Raw genomic sequence first — 20,060 nt, forward strand, 5'->3', positions numbered from 1 at the left:
CCCACCTGGGCCCTCCACCTGGGCCTCTCATGTGGTGGCCTTGACCTCCACAGTGTCTCTCCACGGGAGGAGCGCCTGTTCAGGCAGCACAAAGGCCCACCTCTCCTGGGGTGGCCCCATCCCTGTGAGGCTGAGGTCCCTCAGGGCCAGGGTCACAATGGCCCAGGCAGCGCAGGTGCACAGCAGGCCCCGCCTCTCACTGTGCCCCACAGCCCCTCCCTTGGCCCCTCCACCTGCCCACAAGGCCTGGGCCCTGCCTGAGATCACCTGCCTGGTCCTTGGCTCCCTCCTGGGCATCATCTCCCTGTTCCTGGGCACGCAGTGGTGCCGCCGCAGAGCAGCCTGCAGGGGTAGGTGGGCGTGCCCAGGTGTGGTGAGCAGGGGCCTGGGGTGGGGAGGCTGGGGGGCATGCTCTGTGGGCCCTGTCATTGCAGACCCTTTCTGTCCTGGTCACTGCCCTACATGCTAAGTGGCCTTCCCCATGGTGACTGCTCAGTGACTCTCCGTCTGGGCCTCAGGGACCCTGAGTCTGAGTCTTGCTTTGCCCTCGCGATGTGCTGGATCAAGGAAATCCACACTCCCAGGGCTGCCTGGAGTGAGAACGGGCTTCAGGATTCTGCTGACCCTTAAGACTTATGTCCAATGGGGGCTTTCCTGGGTGTGTTCAGAGGCGGAGGCCACCGGTCCCACCCTAGGACCGCATTCCTGGGGGCCCTGAGTAGAAAGTGGCCTCTGGCTGGGGGTCTTTGCCGTCTGTGGGGGCTGCTGACAGAGGAGCCAGGGGTGCTCCTGGTGTGCATGAGAGACCGCAGGGGCCAGACACGGTGGGCTTGGACTGCAGGAGCATTTCTTCTAGAACATTCTGGTGGGGCCTTTGCAGGTTGGGACATGTCAGGCCATCTGTCCTCAGAGGGTGTCTATGAGGACATCGGAGCCTTCCCCATGGAGGAGAAAGACGAGGGACCTGCAGGATCCGGGGACCTGGGCCTGGAGGAGGACTATGACGATGTGAGAGAGCCTGAGGATGGCACTGGGGAGGAGGCGGAGGAGGCCAGGGTGCTGCTGAGCCCCGCAGGTGTGCACCTCTGTGTCCTGGCATCCATGGTGCTCTTGCTGCTGTACTGCTCCTATGCAGAGGGCTCTGCTCTGGCCAGCGCCTACATTTAAAGAACCTGAGAGCTGCTTCTCACGTGTCCGTGACTTTCTCTCCTGTCTCGGGCCTGGGGCATTAGGACTTCTGGCTGTCCTTTTGAAGCTGCATCTCCCAGGGCGTAGATGTGGACTTAGGGAGGTCATGGGTCTATATTTGGGTTGCTTTTGCAGCTGAGCAGTGTCCTTCCAGCACCTTGTCCCGGTCGGCTGCAGGAGGGGCCCTGGGCAGCCCAGGTCACTGTGAGAAGCCATATCACTGTCTCCCGACCCACTGTGTCCCATCCTTGTCCCTTTGAGGCTTTGCTTCCCAGCAAGAAACCGGGAGATGGGAACTCCTGGGCTTTGAGAAATCGCTCAGCACCCCAATGGACCCTGTGTCTGTCTCCCTAAACACAGATGGGGCTCCTTTCAGCCTGGGCCCCGAAGCTGAGGCTGGGATGGAAGACCATGGTGGCCTCTGCCCCAGGACGTGATGACCTGGAGCTGACAGTGGGGATGTCAGTGTGTGGAGAGAGTGGGATACACCAGGGAAGGCTGGGGTCTTCCTTGTCCTCACTCCCAAAACAGATGTTATTAAACTCTCTTTGAATTCACTCATCCGTCATTAATTCGATCCAGAAACGTTCAACAGACACCATGATGGTCCAGGTTCTGTTCTGGGCCCGGCTGTCTGCCTCACCTGGTCCTTTGTCTTCTTGTCTGAGGGCGACTGTGTGTGTCTCCAGTCCACATTGTTTTCACTGTTTTACTGAGTCGGGATGTGGGCTACTCCTCCTGGAACTCAGGCAGGAGGGTCAGGGGTCTCCCAGTCAGGCAACCTCTTGGATCGTTTCTTGTCTCTGCTGCCACCTGACTTCCAAGGTTAGGGGCCCAACCTTCAGTGTGGCTCCCTGATGAACCACCCCTGGGTTCCTGCCTTTCATCTGCACACACAGTGCTGAGGGGGATGGCGAGGGCTCCGCTGGGCGCTTGGGGTCAGAATCTCCATTTCTTACAGCTGCATTGCTCTGATGGGCCCCGAAGCTTTCCCTGACCATCCTCATTGCTGACCACACCCTCCCAGGACCTAACCCACCAACAATCCCACCCACCCAGGATTCCACCACGCAGGACCCCGTCAGGCATGTTTAGATCTTTTCTGATTTCTTCATCTCAGGTTTCAGCATACTGGGAACACCCAGGTCTAAACATCCAGTGAGTCGTCACCTGTAGGGTCTTTCGGCCTCTGTCTGGCCTCTGTGTTTGCCCTGGCGTGTGGGCAGCGTGCTGTTGGCCTCACTGACACTGGCTCCGTAAGCAGTGAGGACCCCAGCTGCACCCTTGGGGTCTCTCTGCACGCTGCCTGCCATCCCCCAAACCCCTCCTCTGTTCCAACTTCCTGGGATTGTGAGGGGGGCCCCTGCTTGGGTCCAAGGACCACCTCGGGCGGAGAAGATAAACCAGAAGCCCCTTCCTCAGACAGGAAGCCCAATGAGGGTGCTGAGGGGACGTCCAGAGAGCGTGGGCAGGGCCTCCGGGCAGAAGTGTGGTGCTGAGGACGTGTGGTCAGCTTCTTGGGGTGCAGCTGGAGCAGCTCCTGATGGAGCTGGGGGCAGAGGCTTACCTACCATCTGAGCACACCTTACCCTCCGAGAACCGGCAGGGCCTGCTCTCAGGCAACAACCCCTAATCGAGGGTTGGCCAACCTGGCTTGACTCTGTGCGAGGCGTGTCCTTAGGGCAAGGTGGGGGGTAGGGGATGTGGGTGGTCCCTGGGGAAGGTGAGGGTAGGGAGGCATGAGGTGTGTGGAGGGGCCGTGGGGGAGAGAGCAGCGAGGTGGCAGGAAATGGGATGAGGTGTGAGCATGAGACACGGACCTGGAGGACACTTGGGGAACAGAGTGAAGCTGTCAGTGCCACGGGGAGGACCCTGGTGTTGCTGCCCACTCCAGCCTTGCCGTGTGTGCCGGCCTTGCTCCTCCCAGACTTGCCATGTGTGCCTGCCTCGCCCCTCCCGTTTCTTCCCCCCGGTCTCCCAGCAGCAGTGTTTTATGAGTTTTTTTTTTTTTTTTTAACAGCGATTGGCACAGACACGGGGACCTAGAGCTACAAACCCTCCCCCAAGGCCTCCCCAGGGCTTTCACCTTCCTGACTCCATGTGCAGGGCACTAAAGAGGCCCTTTGCAAGTCAGAGTTTGGGGAAGCACCTGAGGCAGCGGCAGGTCCCAGGCACGGGGCTCCAGCACACACAGCCTGGCGAACGGGCCTGTGACCTTCTCTGGAAATCTGGTTCCCTCTCACTCTCCTGGTCTCCACATAGAGGTCTAGAAACCGGAGTCACCCTGTTCTGAACTGGTTCTCTGGCAAATCTACTGGAAATTGACCTTTATTGATATTATGCTGCTTATAAAATAATACCATGCTTAATTATTGTACATGTAAAAACAGGCCAGACGGGGTGTGCTGATGCCTGTAATCTCAGCACTTTAAGAGGCCAGGGCGGCCGGGCGCGGTGGCTCAAGCCTGTAATCCCAGCTCTTTGGGGGGCCAAGATGGGCGGATCACAAGGTCAGGAGATCGAGACCATCCTGGCTAACCCAGTGAAACCCCATCTCTACTAAAAAATACAAAAAACTAGCTGGGCGAGGTGGCGGGCGCCTGTAGTCCCAGCTACTCAGGAGGCTGAGGCCGGAGAATGGCCTGAGCCCGGGAGGCGGAGCTTGCAGTGAGCTGAGGTCCAGCCACTGTACTCCAGCCTGGGCCACAGAGCGAGACTCCGTCTCAAAAAAAAAAAAAAAAAAAAAAAAAAAAAAAAAAAAAAAAAAAAAGAGGCCAGGGCAGGCGGGTCACTTGAGTCCAAAAGTTCGAGACCAGCCTGGGCAGCATGGCGAAACCCTGTCTCTAAAAGCACGTAGCTGGCGTATTGACTTGCCCAAATGCGAGTGTTTATCCAGCCCTGCATACACGCTGCCCCTTTCCGGCCTTGCCTCAGACGCCGCATCATTGATTTAATCCTCTGTTGGATTTGGCGGCTTCCCAAGGACACAGCCTCACAGGGAGGCCGTGCATCCCTTACGAATTCGGGTCGCAGGCACGCACGTTTTTCAGAATTTTGCTCCCATTGCTAGGTCTGTGTGTTCACAGCACATGAGCTTGGCACGACCCTAGGTCTTCAGCCGCACCTTTTGTGAGAGGCAGAGAAGATCCATCCCTCCGCTGCCAGGCCCTGGTGTCAGCACCCGTGGCCACCAGGGCCTTGCTGAGAATGGGCCCTCACTGGTCCATCTCACACCTGGGGCTGCATTGGGCACCAGCTGCAGGAAGCCCAGCCTGGCCTCACCACACGCTGCTGGCACCGTCTGGGCTGAGGCACGGGTGACAGATGACAGCTCTGATATGGGGGGAGGAGGCGAGGGCGTGCACGGGCTTCCTTCTCAGAAAGGTGTCACACTGAGTCGGCGTCCACCTTCCGTCCGGGGGCGGAACACACGTCCCTGCCACGAGAGCATCAGCCTGGGGCACGGCAGCAGCAGAGTGGCCAGGCATGGCATTGTTCCCTCTGGGACTGTGGCCCCTGCTCCTGGCCTGCGGGACCCGCCCTCCCGGTGAGTGTGTGCCCCTGCCTGCAGGGCGCTGGGGGTCAGAGCCCCGGTGTGCAGGACATTCCATGGGGGCGGGGGCCATGACACCACAGTGGTCCCGTCTGCTCCTTGCTGTGAATCCTGGGAGCCTCAGCTGGCGACCAGAGAGGGCTGGGGTGTCCGCTGCAGGGCTCATGAGTGGGCAGAGTGATCACAGTCTTGTTTTCTGGGCCTTCCAAATGCATGTGAAAGGCTGGGACCTTCACTTCATTGAATTTCCTCAGAAAATGGTCCTTAGGCTGTTTTTGTTAACATTTTGTTCATTTTTGTTGATATTTAAGTTTGTTCATGTTATTGGTGACATCCAAATAATGCGTGAGAAAACTTGGGAAAATCAAGAGTAAGGTGCAAACTGGGCTGGAAGGTGACAGTTAGATTTCTAACTTCGGAAGTTCTGGGCATAAAGTACTCAAGGGTACCTTTGCCATGACGCCTTTCCTATGTTCTTGTCCCCGAAGCTCCCGCTGCAGAGTCCCTGGCCCTGGTGAGGGGTGGAAACCGCTGCGAGGGCCTCCTGCAGGTGCAGTCCCTGGGGCAGCAGGGCCTGGTGTGTGGGGACCACTGGGGCCTGCGGGAGGCGTCTGTGATTTGCAGGCAGCTGGGCTGCGGTCGCGCCCTCTATGTCCCCACGTATGTGGTGTGGCCGCAGGAGGCTCAGCAGTCCTTGCTGCAGGGCGTGCAGTGCCAGGGTGTGGAGGCCTCGCTCTGGGACTGCTCCCTGGGGAAGTGGGGGTCACTGAACGGCTGTGAGTGTGAGTGCATCGGTGCAGTCCACTGCTCAGGTAGGACGGGTGCCCCGGGAGCCACTTCTGCCAGTCTGTGGCCCTGTCCCCGCCCACGACCTTCACTTTGGGGAGGAGGGGTGTTGCCTGAGTCCCCCCGGGTGGAAGACAAGACCCTTCTTCCTGGGGTGACTGTGACTCCAGTGCTGTGACCCTCAGACCCTCATGGCACTGTATGACCCCACGTGTGTCCCCTCCAAAGGCCCAGACGGCACAGCACAATTGAGGAACATATTACACACCGAGGCCATCCCTGGCCAGGACCCCAGCCCGAGTTCAGTCCTTTTGGGTTCAATTGACTCATGGCAACCATCAAACATTGGGGGCCAGTGGTGACCATGGGACCTTGTGGGGTGAAGGGTCCCTCTCTTCCTCCCCTGAGTGGCTGGCACGAGTGGAGGCACCGGCCTAGGGGCTCAGGCAGGTGCGGAGGCTGGTGCTGAGTGAGGTGCTCCCTCCTGGCCCTCATCTCGGCTTTCTGCTCCTGTGCTCTCCCTTGTCAGGGCCCACTCAGGAGGCTCTGAGCTCCTGATCTGCCCCAGATTTCAGCAGCCCTGTCCTGCTCAGGCTCTGGCGGGGACCCTGCCCTTTCCCCTCTGCTGGATTGTTGGTGGGAAGCAGAGGCTCAAAGTGGCATGTGTGAGGAGAGAGAAATGAGGGGCATTGACATAGGCAAGGAGAGGCCACTGGCACCAGAGGGCCTTGGCCTGCAAACTCCAAGGCATGAGCTCCAGAACCAGAGACAGCTGGCCCTGTGTGGAGAGCACTGTGGGGGTATGACCAGGCCTGGGATACTGGCCTGCAGGGCCTCTCAGAGAGGAGCAGATGGGCCGATCTCCTATGTGCTGTCCTCCCCACTTGATGGGCCCTCACTGTGGGCAAGGCCCCAGAAGCCAGAGGGCATGGAGCTTGTCCTGCCATCTATGCAGGTGGCCTCTTGGGCACAGGGTGGTGGGGAGAGGGGACCTAAAGTGGGCAGGTATAGTCTCTGGCTGCCCCCTCTGGGGTCCTGGGCCCGAAAGAAAGGCCTCTGCTGCAGACCCCCACACACCTCATCCTTCAACAAAGGCCACTGCCTCAGTCCACACGTTAGGGGTGGGAGGACCAAGCCCCAGCAGAACTGAAGTGGAACCAGAGTGGGCACCTGTGTGTGCAGGAGGAAAGCTGGCCTCCCTGGGGCTGCGTGGTGGAGGCAGCCCCTGTGCGGGGACCCCTGTGATCCGGATAACGGAAGGCCCTGTGATAAGCTGTGGCTTGCACCAGAAGGAGGCCAGTGTCTTCTGCGGAAGGCTGGGGTGCGGCCCAGCGCTCCAGGCATCCAGGCCCCACCTCACAGGGCACCCAGGCTGGCTGGGCTCGAAAGTCATTTCCTGCCAGGGAACAGAGTCCAGCATCTTCAACTGCAGGTTCAACCTGAACTTCCTAGACCACTGTGACCTCCCAACAGACTCTGAGGTGGTGTGTGCAGGTACGGACGCCCTTTCCTGAGAATCTCTGAGACGGGAGGTGTCCACTCAGAGCAGTGTGCGGGGACTGAGGGGATGGCCCTGGCCTACAGGGTGTGGGGGTCTTGTCTCCTGGGGCTTCAGCACCTGCCCAGCGAGGCCCCTATGCTGCTGCCCTCCTGTACCCCTGTCCGGGGGAGGGAGAGGGGCTGGTGGCCCAGGGGTCACCTGGGGAGATGGCTGACACGGATGGCAGCTCCTCCCTCGGGGCTCTGGCCAGGGTGTGGCTGGGCACCGGGCTTAAAACTGACCAGGTGGTTACAGTGGCCTGCCAGGGTCCAGGTCCCAGCCTGGGAGTGGGCTCCATGACACAGATGTGGGGGCCCCAGGCCCCGGGATAGACATCCTTGTTTTGGGGTGGGGACTGTTGCTGTCCGAATTCTGCCGGAGCCAGGACCCCAGGGACATGGGAGGGTGGCAGAGGCCTCCGCCTGCCCACCCCAGGACCTCTCCTGCCGCTTCAGAGCCCCAGGGGCCGGACCAGCCCCGGTGGTCCTGAGTCCTCCTGCATCGGTCCTTTCCGTGGGACCCGAGGGCAGCGGTCAGGTCGCTTCATCCCAGAGGCCTACACCGAGCCGGTCCTGCCCTGTGCTCCAGCCCAGCGTCTGCCCCCAGGACACACCGAGGCCCGGCTGGTGGGCGGCGAGCACCCCTGCGCCGGGCGCCTGGAGGTGAGGCGGGGCCTGACCTGGGGCACCGTCTGCCACGCGGACCTGGACCTGGCCACGGCCCACGTAGTGTGCCGGGAGCTGCAGTGCGGGGCGGCGGCGTCCACGCCCGAGGGCGCCCGCTTCGGCCGGGGCTCGGGGCCGGTGTGGACGGAGGCCTTCCGCTGTGCGGGCAACGAGTCGCTGCTGTTCCACTGCCCGCGGGCGCGCGGGAGCCAGTGTGGGCCCGGCCGTGACGCGGGGCTCAGGTGCACGGGAGAAAGTAAGTCACCCGGGTCCGGGCAGGGAGGCTGGGTCGGGGCAGGGAGGCCGAGGCTGTGGGGCGGGGGCGGCGCTCAGTGCCCTGTGGGGCGCGGGCACGGCCACTCCCTGGACACCGAACCCGGCGCTCGCGCCCTGGGCCTGGGGCTGCTGGGACCCCAGCTTCCTTCCTCCCTCCCTCCCTCCCTCCTTCCCTCCTTCCTTCCTTCCTTCCTCCTTCCTCCCTCCCTCCCTCCTCCCTCCCTCCTTCCTTCCTCCTTCCTTTCTCCCTCCCTCCTTTCCTCCCTTCCTCCCTCCCTCCCTTCCTTCCTTCCTCCCTCCCCCTCCCTCCCTCCCTCCTTCCTCCCTCCCTCCCTCCCTCCTCCTTCCCTCCTTCCTTCCTCCTTCTTCCTTCCTCCCTCCCTCCCTCCCTCCCCTCCCTCCTCCCTCCCTCCTTCCTTCCTCCTTCCTTTCTCCCTCCCTCCTTTCCTCCCTTCCTCTCTCCCTCCTTTCCTTCTTCCTCCCTCCCTCCCTTCCTTCCTCCTCCCTCCCTCCCTCCTTCCCTCCCTCCCTCCCTCCTTCCTCCCTCCCTCCTTCCTTCCTCCTCCTTCCTTTCTCCTTCCTTCCTCCCCCTCCCTCCCTCCTTTCCTCCCTTCCTCTTTCCCTCCCTTCCTTCCTTCCTTCCTTCCTCCTTCCTCCCTCCCTCCTCCTTCCCTCCTTCCTCCTTCCTTCCTCCCTCCCTCCCTCCTCCCTCCCTCCTTCCTTTCCTCCTTCCTTTCTTCCTCCCTCCTTTCCTCCCTTCCTCTCTCCCTCCCTTCCTTCCTTCCTCCCTCCCTCCCTCCTTCCTCCCTCCCTCCCTCCTTCCTTCCTCCTTCCTTTCTCCTTCCTTCCTCCCTCCCTCCCTCCTTTCCTCCCTTCCTCTCTGCCTCCCTTCCTTCCTTCCTCCCTCCCTCCCTCCTTCCTTCCTCCCTCCCTCCTCCCTCCCTTCTTCCTTCCTCCTTCCTTTCTCCCTCCCTTCTTTCCTCCCTTCCTCTCTCCCTCCCTTCCTTCCTTCCTCCCTCCCTCCCTCCTTCCTTCCTCCCTCCCTCCCTCCCTCCCTTCCTCTTTCCCTCCCTTCCTTACTTCCTCCCTCCCTCCCCCTCCTTCCTCCCTCCCTCCCTCCTTCCTTCCTCCTTCCTTTCTCCTTCCTTCCTCCCTCCCTCCCTCCTTTCCTCCCTTCTCTCTCTCCCTCCCTCCCTTCCTTCCTCCCTCCCTCCCTCCTTCCTTCCTCCCTCCCTCCCTCCATTCCCTCCCTCCCCCTTCCTCCCTCCCTCTCCTCCCTTCCTCCCTCCCTCCTTCCTCCCTCCCTCTCTTCCTTCCTCCCTCCCTCCTTCCTTCCTCCCTCCCTCTCTTCCTTCCTCCCTCCATTCCCTCCCTCCCTTCCTCCCTCCCTCCTTCCTTCCTCCCTCCCTCTCTTCCTTCCTCCCTCCCTCCCTCCTTCCTTCCTCCCTCCCTCCATTCCCTCCCTCCCTCCCTCCTTCCTTCCTTCCTCCCTCCCTCCCTCCATTCCCTCCCTCCCTTCCTTCCTCCCTCCCTCCCTTCCTCCCTCCATTCCCTCCCTCCCTCCCTTCCTCCCTCTCTCCTCCCTTCCTCCCTCTCTCCTCCCTTCCTCCCTCCCTCCTTCCTCCCTCCCTCTCTCTTCCTTCCTCCCTCCCTCCTTCCTTCCTCCTCCCCCTCCCTCTCTTCCTTCCTCCCTCCATTCCCTCCCTCCCTTCCTCCCTCCCTCCCTCCTTCCTTCCTCCCTCCCTCTCCTTCCTTCCTCCCTCCCTCCCTCCTTCCTTCCTCCCTCCCTCCATTCCCTCCCTCCCTCCCTCCTTCCTTCCTTCCTCCCTCCCTCCCTCCATTCCCTCCCTCCCTTCCTTCCTCCCTCCCTCCCTTCCTCCCTCCATTCCCTCCCTCCCTTCCTCCCTCCCTCCCTTCCTCCCTCCATTCCCTCCCTCCCTTCCTTCCTCCCTCTCTCCCTCCATTTCCCTCCCTCCCTCCCTTCCTCCCTCCCCCTCCTTCCTTCCTCCCTCCCTCTCTTCATTCCTCGCTCCCTCCCTCCCTCCCTTCCTCTCGCAGGTGTTTGTTGACTTTGAGTTGCTCATCTTTGGAGGAATGTTTATTCAGGACCCTTCTCCATGCGGACCCTACATCCCTTTCAATATATCATTGGCAAATATTTCCCCCCGTTCTGTGGGGTGTTTTTCACTTCCGATAATGCCCCTTCAGGCACAAGCTTCTAGTTTTGAGGAAGTCCTTTTACCTATTTATTCCCCTTTTGTTTCTTGAACTTTTAGTGTCATATCTAAGAATCCAGTCTCTAATCCAAGGTCATGAAGACTACTCCTGTGGTTTTTTCTCAGTTGTATAGTTTCAGCTGTTATTTGGTCTTTGATTGACTTTGACTTACATTTTGTATATGGTATAAGGAAAGGGTTCCATTCATTCCTTTGTGTGTGGCGCCCAGTTGTCCATTTGTTGAAGACATTATTCTTTCCTTATGTTTTGAACGTATGTATTTATTGTTCTAAAATGACACATAATAATTGTACAGTGTGATGTCTCAGTACATATATACTTTTGTAATGATTAGGTGATCTTTCCTATTGAATTTTCTTCACACCATGTGAAAATCCTTTGCCCCACATGGATACACTTATTTTGGGACATTCAATCTGTTCTGTTGACTTATATGTGTATTTTCATGCCAGTGGCGTGCTGTGTTGATTACCATAGCTCTGTAATAGTTTTGAAATAGGGAAATGAGTCCTGTAAGTTTTTCTTTTTCAGTATTGTTTTGGTTATTTAAGGTCCCTTGAAATTGCATCTGAATTTTAGAATCAGTTCTATCTCTGAACAAAAAATAGTTGTTGGGATTTTGATAGGGATTTCATAGAATCTGTGGATTGGTTTGGGAGTATTGCCGTCTTAACAATATTAAATCTTTCAATCTATGAACATAGGATGTCTTTGCATTTGTTTAGGTTTTCACTGATTGTTTTAAAAAATGTTTTGTATTTTTCAGTGTATAAGTCTGTCTTGGGCCTCCTTGGTAAACATTATTATTATTATTTCATTCTTTTTTAAATTGACACATTTTGGATACATACTAATTGTACACATTTATGGGGTATAGTGCAGGGTTCCAGTGCATGTATATATTGTGTAATAATCAAATCAGGGCATTCAGCGTATCCATCACCTCAACATGATTGTATCTTTGTGGTGAGGACATTCAAAATTCTCTCTTCTAGCTATTTTGAAATATATAGTACAATACTGTTAATTGTATCCAACCGCCTGTGCTGTAGAACACCGAAACTTCTCTCTCTGTCTCTACCGTTTTACCAGTTGACCAGTCACCCCCATATCTCCTCCTCACTACACTCCCTAACTCTGGTAGCCCCCATTCTACTGTCTACTTCTATGAGATCAACTTTTCAAGATTCCATGTGCAAGTGGGATCCTCTGGTGTTTGTCTTTCTCTGACTTATTTCACCTAACATAATGTCTGCCAGGCCATCCACATTGCTGCAAATGACAGGATTCCATTCTGTTTTTAAGACTGAATAAGATTTCATTTTGTGTAATATATAGGCCACATTTTCTCTATTTACCCATTGATGAACACAGGTTCAAGTCCATAGTTTGGCTATTGTGATTAGTGTTGCCATAAACATGGGGGTACAGATATCTCTTCAACTTACTGATTTTCTCTCATGTTGTCAATTGTTTCCTTTGCTGTATGGAAGGTTGTTAGTTTTCTGTAAACCCATTTGTCTATTTTTGCTTTTGTTGCCTGTGCTTTTCAGGTATTATCTGAAAAATCCTTGCTAGACCAATGTCCTGAGCACTTCCCCTGTTCTCTTCTAGTTGTCTCTATCGTTGTGGGTCTTTCATTTAGGTCTGTAATAAACCTTGAATTGATTTTTGTATATAGTGAGAGGCAGGGGTCTAGTTTCATTCTGCATGTGGATATCCAGTGTTCTCAGCACCATTTGTTGATGAGACTGTCCTTTTCCCAATGTGTATTCTTGGCACCTTTGTTAAAAATCAGGTGACTGTAAGTACATGGATTTATTTATCTTCTCTCTCTGTTTCACTGGCCTATGTGTCTATTTTCATATCAAGTACCATGCTGTTTTGGTTACTATAGTTTTGTAGTATACTTTGAAATCCAGTAATGTGATGCCTTCAGCTTTGATCTTTGCTCAGGATTGCTTTGAGTATTCTTGGGGTCTTCTTTTATTATTATTCATAGTTAGAATATAGAAATGCAACTATTTTTTTATGCCCTCTTTTTTCCTGAAATTTCTTATGGCTTTAAATAGTTTTTTGGTGGATTCTGTAGGATTTTCTATATGTAAGATCATGTACCTGTGAATACAGATAGTTTTTCCTCTTCCTTTCCAATACAGATGCTTTTTATTTCTTTTTTCTTGCCTAATTTCTCTGGCTAGAACTTGCAGTAGAATGTTGAGTAGAAATGGTGAAAAAGTGTATATTTGTCTTGTTCCTTATCTCAAGGGATAAGCTTTCAGTTTTTCTTCATTGAGTATGATGCTAGTTGTGGGTTTTTAATAAATGTTCTTCAGCACATTGAGGAAGTTCCCTTCTATTCTGGTTTGTTGAATGCTTTATCATGACAGTCTGTTGGATTTTGTCAAATGCTTGTTCTGCATCAATTGAAATTATCATGTTTTATTTTGTTTTATTTTTTTTCCTTCATTCTAGTGAAGTGAAGATACCTGGTGCTTGGCTTTTCTTTGTTCAGAGGTTTTTGTTTACTGATTTATTTCCTTTACTTTTTATAGCTCTGTTCAGATTTTCTGTTCATTATTGGGTCAGTTTTGATAATTTGTGTATTTCTAGAAATCTGTTCATTTCATCTAAATTATCTAACTGGGGGGTGAATACTATGAAATTAGTCAAGGTGTTCATTTACACTTCTCTTTTATTTGTATAGATTTCATACCAAGTACCCCCCACATTCATTTCTGATTTTGGTAATTTGAATGTTCTCTCTCTTTTTTTTTTTTTTTGAGATGGAGTCTCACTCTGTCACCCAGGCTGGAGTGCAGTGGCGCGATCTCAGCTCACTGCAAGCTCTGCCTCCCGGGTTCACACCATTCTCCTGCCTCAGCCTCCCGAGTCATTGGGAGTATAGGCACCCGCCACCACGCCTGGCTAATTTTTTTTTTTTTTTTTTTTTTGTATTTGTAGTAGAGACGGGGTTTTACCATGTTAGCCAGGTTGGTCTCAATCTCCTGACCTCGTGATCCACCCGCCTTGACCTCCCACAGTGCTGGGATTCCAGGCATGAGCCACCACGCCCAGCTGGGTGTTCTCTTTTTTTATTGGTCAGTCTAGCTAAATGTTGTCACTTTTGTTGATCTCTTCACAGACTTAGCTTTTATTTTTGTTATTATCTCTATTGTTTTTCATTCTATATTTCATTTAGTATCTCCTTCCTTCTGCTAGCTTCAGGTTTAGTTTATTCTTCCTTTTCTAGTTTTTTAAGGTGTAAATGCCATTATTAATTTGAGATATTTATTTGCTCCTAATATAGATGTTCGTTACTATAAAATTTTCTCTAAGCATTGCTTTCATTTCAATCCATAAATTTTGTTATGTTGTGTTTTCACTTTCATTCATCCAAAAGTATTTTCTAATTTTCCTTGTGATTTCTTCCTTGACTTATTGGTTGCTTATGGGTGTGTTCTATTTGATAATTTCCCAGTTTCCCCTTTTAAATTTATTTCTAACTTCATTCCTTTATGGTCAGAGAAGATGCTTTTTATGATTTCAGTTCTTTAAAATTTATTCGGACTTGATTTATGCCTCAACATAGTGTCTACCCTGATGAACATTTCATGGACACGAGAGAAAAATGTGTATTTTGCTTAGTTGAGCACAGTGTTTCGCATATGTCTGTGAGGTCTAGTTGGTTTATAGTGTTCTTCCAGTGATTTCTTTCCTTATTAGCTATATGCATAGATGGTCTATCCATTATTAAAAGTGAGATGTTTTTGGTTCTAGTTATTATTTACAGTCATCTATTTCTGCCTTCAATTTGGTCAATTTTTTTCTTTATTACTTTTGGCTCTGTTATTAGCTGCACGTATGCTTATATTTGTTGTATATTCTTTTGATGGACTGACCCTTTAATAAATATATAATCCTTTTCTTATCTCTCCTCACAATTTTTAACTTAAAGTCTGTCTTAGTCCATCTAGGCTGCTATAGAAAACACTGTAGACTGGGTAATTTGTAAATGACAGAAATGTATGTCTCAGAGTTCTGGAGGCTGAGAAATCCAGGGTCAGGGAACCAGCAGATTCAGTGTCTGGAGGGACCTGTTCCTCACAGATGGGGCCTTCTTTGTGTCCTCACGTAACAGAGGAGCAAAAGAGGAAAAGGGATGAAGTTGCTCCCTTGAGCCCTTTATGAGGGCTAATGTCCTTCATGAGGATGGAGCTCTCATGGCTTAACCACCTCCAAAAAGCTTCACCTCTTAATACTGTTGCTTTTTGGATTCTATCTCAGCATGAATTTTGGAGGAACATGAACATTCAAACTGTGACTAGGTCTATTTTGTCTGATATTTGTATAGCTACTTCAACTCTCTTTTGGTGACTATGTGTATCTTTTCCAAACTTTCACTTTTAACCTAATGGTCTTTTGATCTGAAGTGAATTTATGAAGAGAGCACATTTTAAAACAAGTTTTTAAAAAAATCCATTTTGTCCCTTCCTGCCTTTTATTTAGATGGTTTAATCCCTTTACATTTAAAGTAATTACCAATAAGGAGTATTCACTTCTGCTATTTTTCTATTTGTTTCCTACATGCCTTATTTTTTTGTTCCTCAATTCCTCCATTACTGCCTTCTTTTGCATTTAATTGACATTTACAGTGTACCATTTTCACTCCCTTCCCATTCTGTTTTTTTATTTTTTGGTATATTTCTTAGTTTTCTATCTAGTGGTTCCCCTGGAGATCATAAGAAATATTTTAAATTTACAAACCTCTGGTTTGCACTAAAACCAACTTAGTTTCAATAGTATACAAAATCTCTGCTCTTATATTGTTATTGTCACTAATTCATCTTTACACATTGTCCATTAACATAAATGTATAATTTTGTTTCATGCCTATTTTTTTAAAGCATGTACGAACAAACAAAGGTATAACAAACCCCAAATACAATACTGTTGGCCTTTATATTTTCCTATGTAATTATCCTTATCAGTGTTATTAGATTAATCATTAGGCTTTGATTTACTGTTTAGTGCCTTTATTTCAGCCTGAATTAAACCCTTTAGCATTTCTTGTAGGACAAGTCTACTAGCAATGAATTTCCTCAGCTTTTGTTTAAAGTTCTCCTTCATTTTTAAGGATAGTTTTGCTAGATACAGAATTTTGGAGTGACCAGGTTTTCCTCTCAGCACTTTAAATATACTACTCCACTGCTTTCTGGCTTCCGTGGTTCCTGGTGAGAAATCAACCGTTGGTCTTATGGAGGATCCCTTGTACATGACGAGTCGCTTCTCTCTTGCTACTTTCAAGATTCTCTTTACATTTGTCTTTTGAGAGTTTGATTTTAACGTGTCTCAGTGCAGATATTTTTAAGTATAACCTACTTGAAGTTCGTTGAGCTTCTTGGATGCAGACTTATATCTTTCATCAAACTTGGAATTTTTTTACCATTATTTCTTCAAATATTTTTTCTTTCACTTTCTCCTCTCTCTCTTAAAATTTTTTTTTTTTTTTTTGTTATTCTGTGGAAGAACCAGTGTTCTCTCTTTCTGTGACTCTGATTATGCATCTCTTAGTATCCTTAATGGTGTCCCACAGGTCTTTTGGGATCTATTGATTTTTTTAATTCTTTTTTCTTTCTGCTCCTCAGACTAGATAATCTGAATTGACTTATATTCAAGTTCATAGATTCTATCTTTTGCTCACTCAAGGGATCTGCTGTTGAACCTTTTAGTGAATTTTTCATTTGTTATTGAACTTTTTTAAGCTACAGAAAAATCTACTCAATTCCTTTTTATAATTTATATATTTTTATCAATATTCCTTATTTGGTAAGATATCATTATCCTGGTTTCCTATAGCTTTTTGAGCATATCTAAGACAGTGTATTTAAAGTATTTGTCTAGTAAGTCTGATAACTTAGCATCCTCAAGGACAATTTCTATTTCCCTTTTCCCCCTATAAATGTGTTATAATTTATGGTTACTTTGCATGTCTCATCTTTTTTGTTGGAAACTGGACATTTTGAATTATTATACTGTGGCAACTCTAGAAATCACATTTTTCTCTATCACCAGGGTTGGTTGTTGCTGATTTTTTTTTTTTTTCTTTGAGATGGAGTCTCGCTGTTTCATCTAGGCTGGAGTGTAGTAGTGTGATCTTGGCTCACTGCAACCTCCGCCCCCTGTGTTCAAGCAGTTCTGCCTCTGCCTCCCGAGTAGCTGGAATTACAGGCATCCACCACTAATTTTTGTATTAGTAATTAGTAATAATTTTGTGCCTGGCTAATTTTTGTATTTTTAGTAGAGACAGGGTTTCTTTTTTTTTTTTTTTTTTTTTTTTTTTTTTTTTGAGACGGAGTCTCGCTCTGTCGCCCAGGCTGGAGTGCAGTGGCCGGATCTCAGCTCACTGCAAGCTCCGCCTCCCGGGTTCACGCCATTCTCCTGCCTCAGCCTCCTGAGTAGCTGGGACTACAGGCGCCCGCCACCGCGCCCGGCTAGTTTTTTGTATTTTTTAGTAGAGACGGGGTTTCACCGTGTTAGCCAGGATGGTCTCGATCTCCTGACCTCATGATCCGCCCATCTCGGCCTCCCACAGTGCTGGGATTACAGGCTTGAGCCACCGCGCCCGGCCGAGACAGGGTTTCACCATCTTGGCCAGGCTGGTATTGAACTCCTGACCTCATGATCCACCCGTCTTGGCCTCCCAAAGGGCTGGGATGACAGGCATGAGCTACCGTGCCTGGCCCTGTTTAATGACTTTTCTAAACTCCTTTTGTAAAGACTCTTTGTTGCATGTGACCACTAGGGTCTCTTTTCTGTTGGTTAGTGGGGTTAGTGATTAGACATGTTTCCTTAAATGCCCATAGTAAAAAACAGACAAACAAGCACTCCCGACTCTTCCAGTCTTTGCATGTTAGCTCTTTGTTGGGGCACACCTTCAATACTAAGGCATTATTCTTCACTCGTTCCTTATGCAGAATCAAATTTGCCACTTCTTTCTTCCTTAAGTGGTTTCAAGTTGTTCCCAGATACTAGAATTTCAAAAAAGTTGGTTATGAGTTTTACCACCTAGTCATTACATTAGAGGGAGATGGAGCTTTGGGGTTCCTTACTCTGCCACGTATACTGTTGTTGCTACTTACCCTCAGGCATTTCCTCTGACGTGCAGGGTGTGGGGTATGTTTGACTAGGCTCACACCAAGAACCAGGTGCAGCAGCATGTGTGGGGCCTGGGGACTGGGGCCAGGGGTGCTGCCCCGTTTCCCAGAGCTTTGGCTGGCAATGAGAAGCAGGATCTGAGAGGGTGTGTGGAGCTCTGTCTTGGTGCTCACTGCCTGCTTATTGGAGACAACATTCAGCAGCTTCACCTTTATTAGCGTTCCCCTGTGTTGGGTGCATTCCAGAGCACTGACAAAGTGTATTTCCATAGTTTTCCCAACTTAATCACTGCCTAAGTGAAGGGATGATGCCCTTCACTTTTTGATTTCCCAGGCAATTGTGGTGACGTCACTCGCCAAAGCTGTTTTCATGCCCTCAATCTGGTCCCCCAAGTACTGGACTGTGTAACCAGGCTCAGGCTCACATGAAGGAAAGTGCAGACAGTGTCTGCCATGTGCGAGCCACGCTGACTCTTCCTCTCCCCCAGAGTTCAGGCTGGTCAATGGCAGCAGCAGCTGTGAGGGCCGCGTGGAGCTCCAGGTGCAGGGGTCCTGGGCGCCCCTCTGTGCCACCCACTGGGACATAGCAGATGCCACCGTCCTCTGCCACCAGCTCAACTGCGGCAACGCGTTGGCTGCACCTCGAGGAGGCCATTTTGGGGACGGGGACGCTGCCATCTGGCCTGACGCGTTTCACTGTGGGGGGACAGAACCCTACTTGTGGAATTGCCCAGTAAGCACCCTGGGCGCCCCGGCCTGTGCCCCGGGAAACTCAGCCTCCGCGGTCTGCTCAGGTGGGTGCAGCCAGGACGGTGGAGGAGGAGGGTGTGAGAGGCATGGACAGAGGGGGCGGAGAGGGAGGGGCCCTGCTGTGGGGTGGTTCCGGGTCCCTCCCGCTGACACCCTGGGTCCCCTGTGGGTCCCCATCCCCAGGTCTGCCCCACGCCGTGCGGCTGAGGGAAGGACAGAGCCGCTGTGATGGCCGCGTGGAGGTCTCCCTGGAGGGCGTGTGGGGCCGCGTCCTGGACGATGCCTGGGACCTGCGCGGCGCGGACGTGGTGTGCCGGCAGCTCGGGTGCGGAGCGGCCGAACAAGCCTATGACGCACCTGCCCCCAGCCGCGGGTCCGTCCAGGTGTCGCTGAGCCGCGCGCGCTGTCTGGGCACCGAGACCCGCCTGACTCAGTGCAACGTGTCCGCGACCCTGCAGGAGCCCGCGGGAACCTCGCGGGACGCCGGCGTGGTGTGCTCTGGTGAGGGCAGAACCGCATCCCCCATGGCCCGTCGCCGCGGGGTCCTGGGCGCCCTGACTCTGTCTCTCCACAGGGAGCCTCGGGGTGCGGCTGGCCGCGGGGCCGGGGCGCTGTGCGGGGCGCGTGGAGGTGCTGCACGGGGGCGCGTGGGGCACCGTGTGTGACGACGCCTGGGACCTGCAGGACGCGCACGTGGTCTGCAGGCAGCTGGGCTGTGGCCGCGCCCTGAGCGCTCTGGGGGCCGCACACTTCGGAGCCGGGGCGGAGCGCATCTGGCTGGATGAGCTGGGCTGCCAGGGCCACGAGTCTGCGCTGTGGCAGTGCCCGTCGGCGGGCTGGGGCCAGCACGACTGCAGCCACAAGGAGGACGCCAGTGTCTTCTGCTCAGGTCCTGCAGCGCTTCCACCTTGTCGTCCCCACCCGCACTCCGAGCTGGGCCTTGTTGACTGGCCTCTCTCTCTGCAGAGTTCACGGATCTGAGGCTTCAGGACCACAGGCAGCCATGCGCAGGGCGGCTGGAAATTTTCTACAATGGGACCTGGGGTGGCGTCTGCCGGACCCTGAGTGCGGCCTCCCTTGAGGTCCTGTGTAGGCAGCTGGGCTGTGGGTCCCACGGGCAGCTGCAGGCCAGGAGAGGAAGCTGGTCTGCTCCTGAGTTTCTCTGGGTGGGTTCCATCCAGTGCAGGGACAGGCATGACCGGTCCCTGTGGCAGTGCCCATCAGCCCCCTGGGACCAGCATTCATGCTCCAGTGGAGAGGAAGCGTGGGTCCTGTGCACAGGTGAGTGGGTGGGCCTGTGTGTGGGGGGAGTGGTGGTGGAGAGGGGCCTCTGAGGGGCCCCACACTGTGTCTGCCTGGGCCCTTTCCTGGGAGATGAAATGTCAGTTTCCCTTTTCCTTATTCTGGATGAGTCTGCCCTGTGCTGGTCCAGTCAAAGGTGGGGGGTCCCTGCGCTGAGGCTCTGGGCTGGGTGGGGAACATCTGGAGTCTTCCCAGACCCGGTGATCTCCCCAGTGAGGGAAGCAGGACCCCTGCACTTCCCGGTATGGTCTGAGGACGTCCCACAGGGAGACGTCCCCCCTTGGAAAAGACTCCAGCACAGTTTGTGGAATCTGTAATCCCATGTGGAGATCTCTTGCTTAAACAGAGGGTTCTCTCTTTAGCAGAAATTGGTGTGTTGGGGAGACAGAGGGAAAAAGGAAACGAAAAATATTTTACATAATTTAGCTGCTGAGCTTGCAAATACAGAAACGGGTCCCCATTTCCTGTGCAGAAAAGGCAGGAGAAGTTCCTGAGGACCCTGGGGAGCCCCTCAACTGCTCCTCCTCGCTCGGCTGCCCAGGTACCCCTCTGTCCTTGTCCCTCCTCGCTCGGCTGCCCAGGTACCCCTCTGTCCTTGTCCCTCC

The 20,060-nt window shown here is 52.6% G+C and overlaps 2 protein-coding genes across 2 annotated transcripts in view; one reads left to right on the top strand and one right to left on the bottom strand.

Moving 5' to 3' along the window:
- The window catches only part of FUOM (fucose mutarotase), a 243,837-nt gene that overhangs the window by 111,459 nt on the left and 112,318 nt on the right, over nt 1–20,060 (bottom strand). The window lies entirely within an intron of this gene.
- The window catches only part of SCART1 (scavenger receptor family member expressed on T cells 1), a 41,400-nt gene that overhangs the window by 13,175 nt on the left and 8,165 nt on the right, over nt 1–20,060 (top strand).

Source organism: Macaca thibetana, chromosome 9, assembly GCF_024542745.1.
Source record: "Macaca thibetana thibetana isolate TM-01 chromosome 9, ASM2454274v1, whole genome shotgun sequence".
NCBI lineage: Eukaryota > Metazoa > Chordata > Mammalia > Primates > Cercopithecidae > Macaca > Macaca thibetana.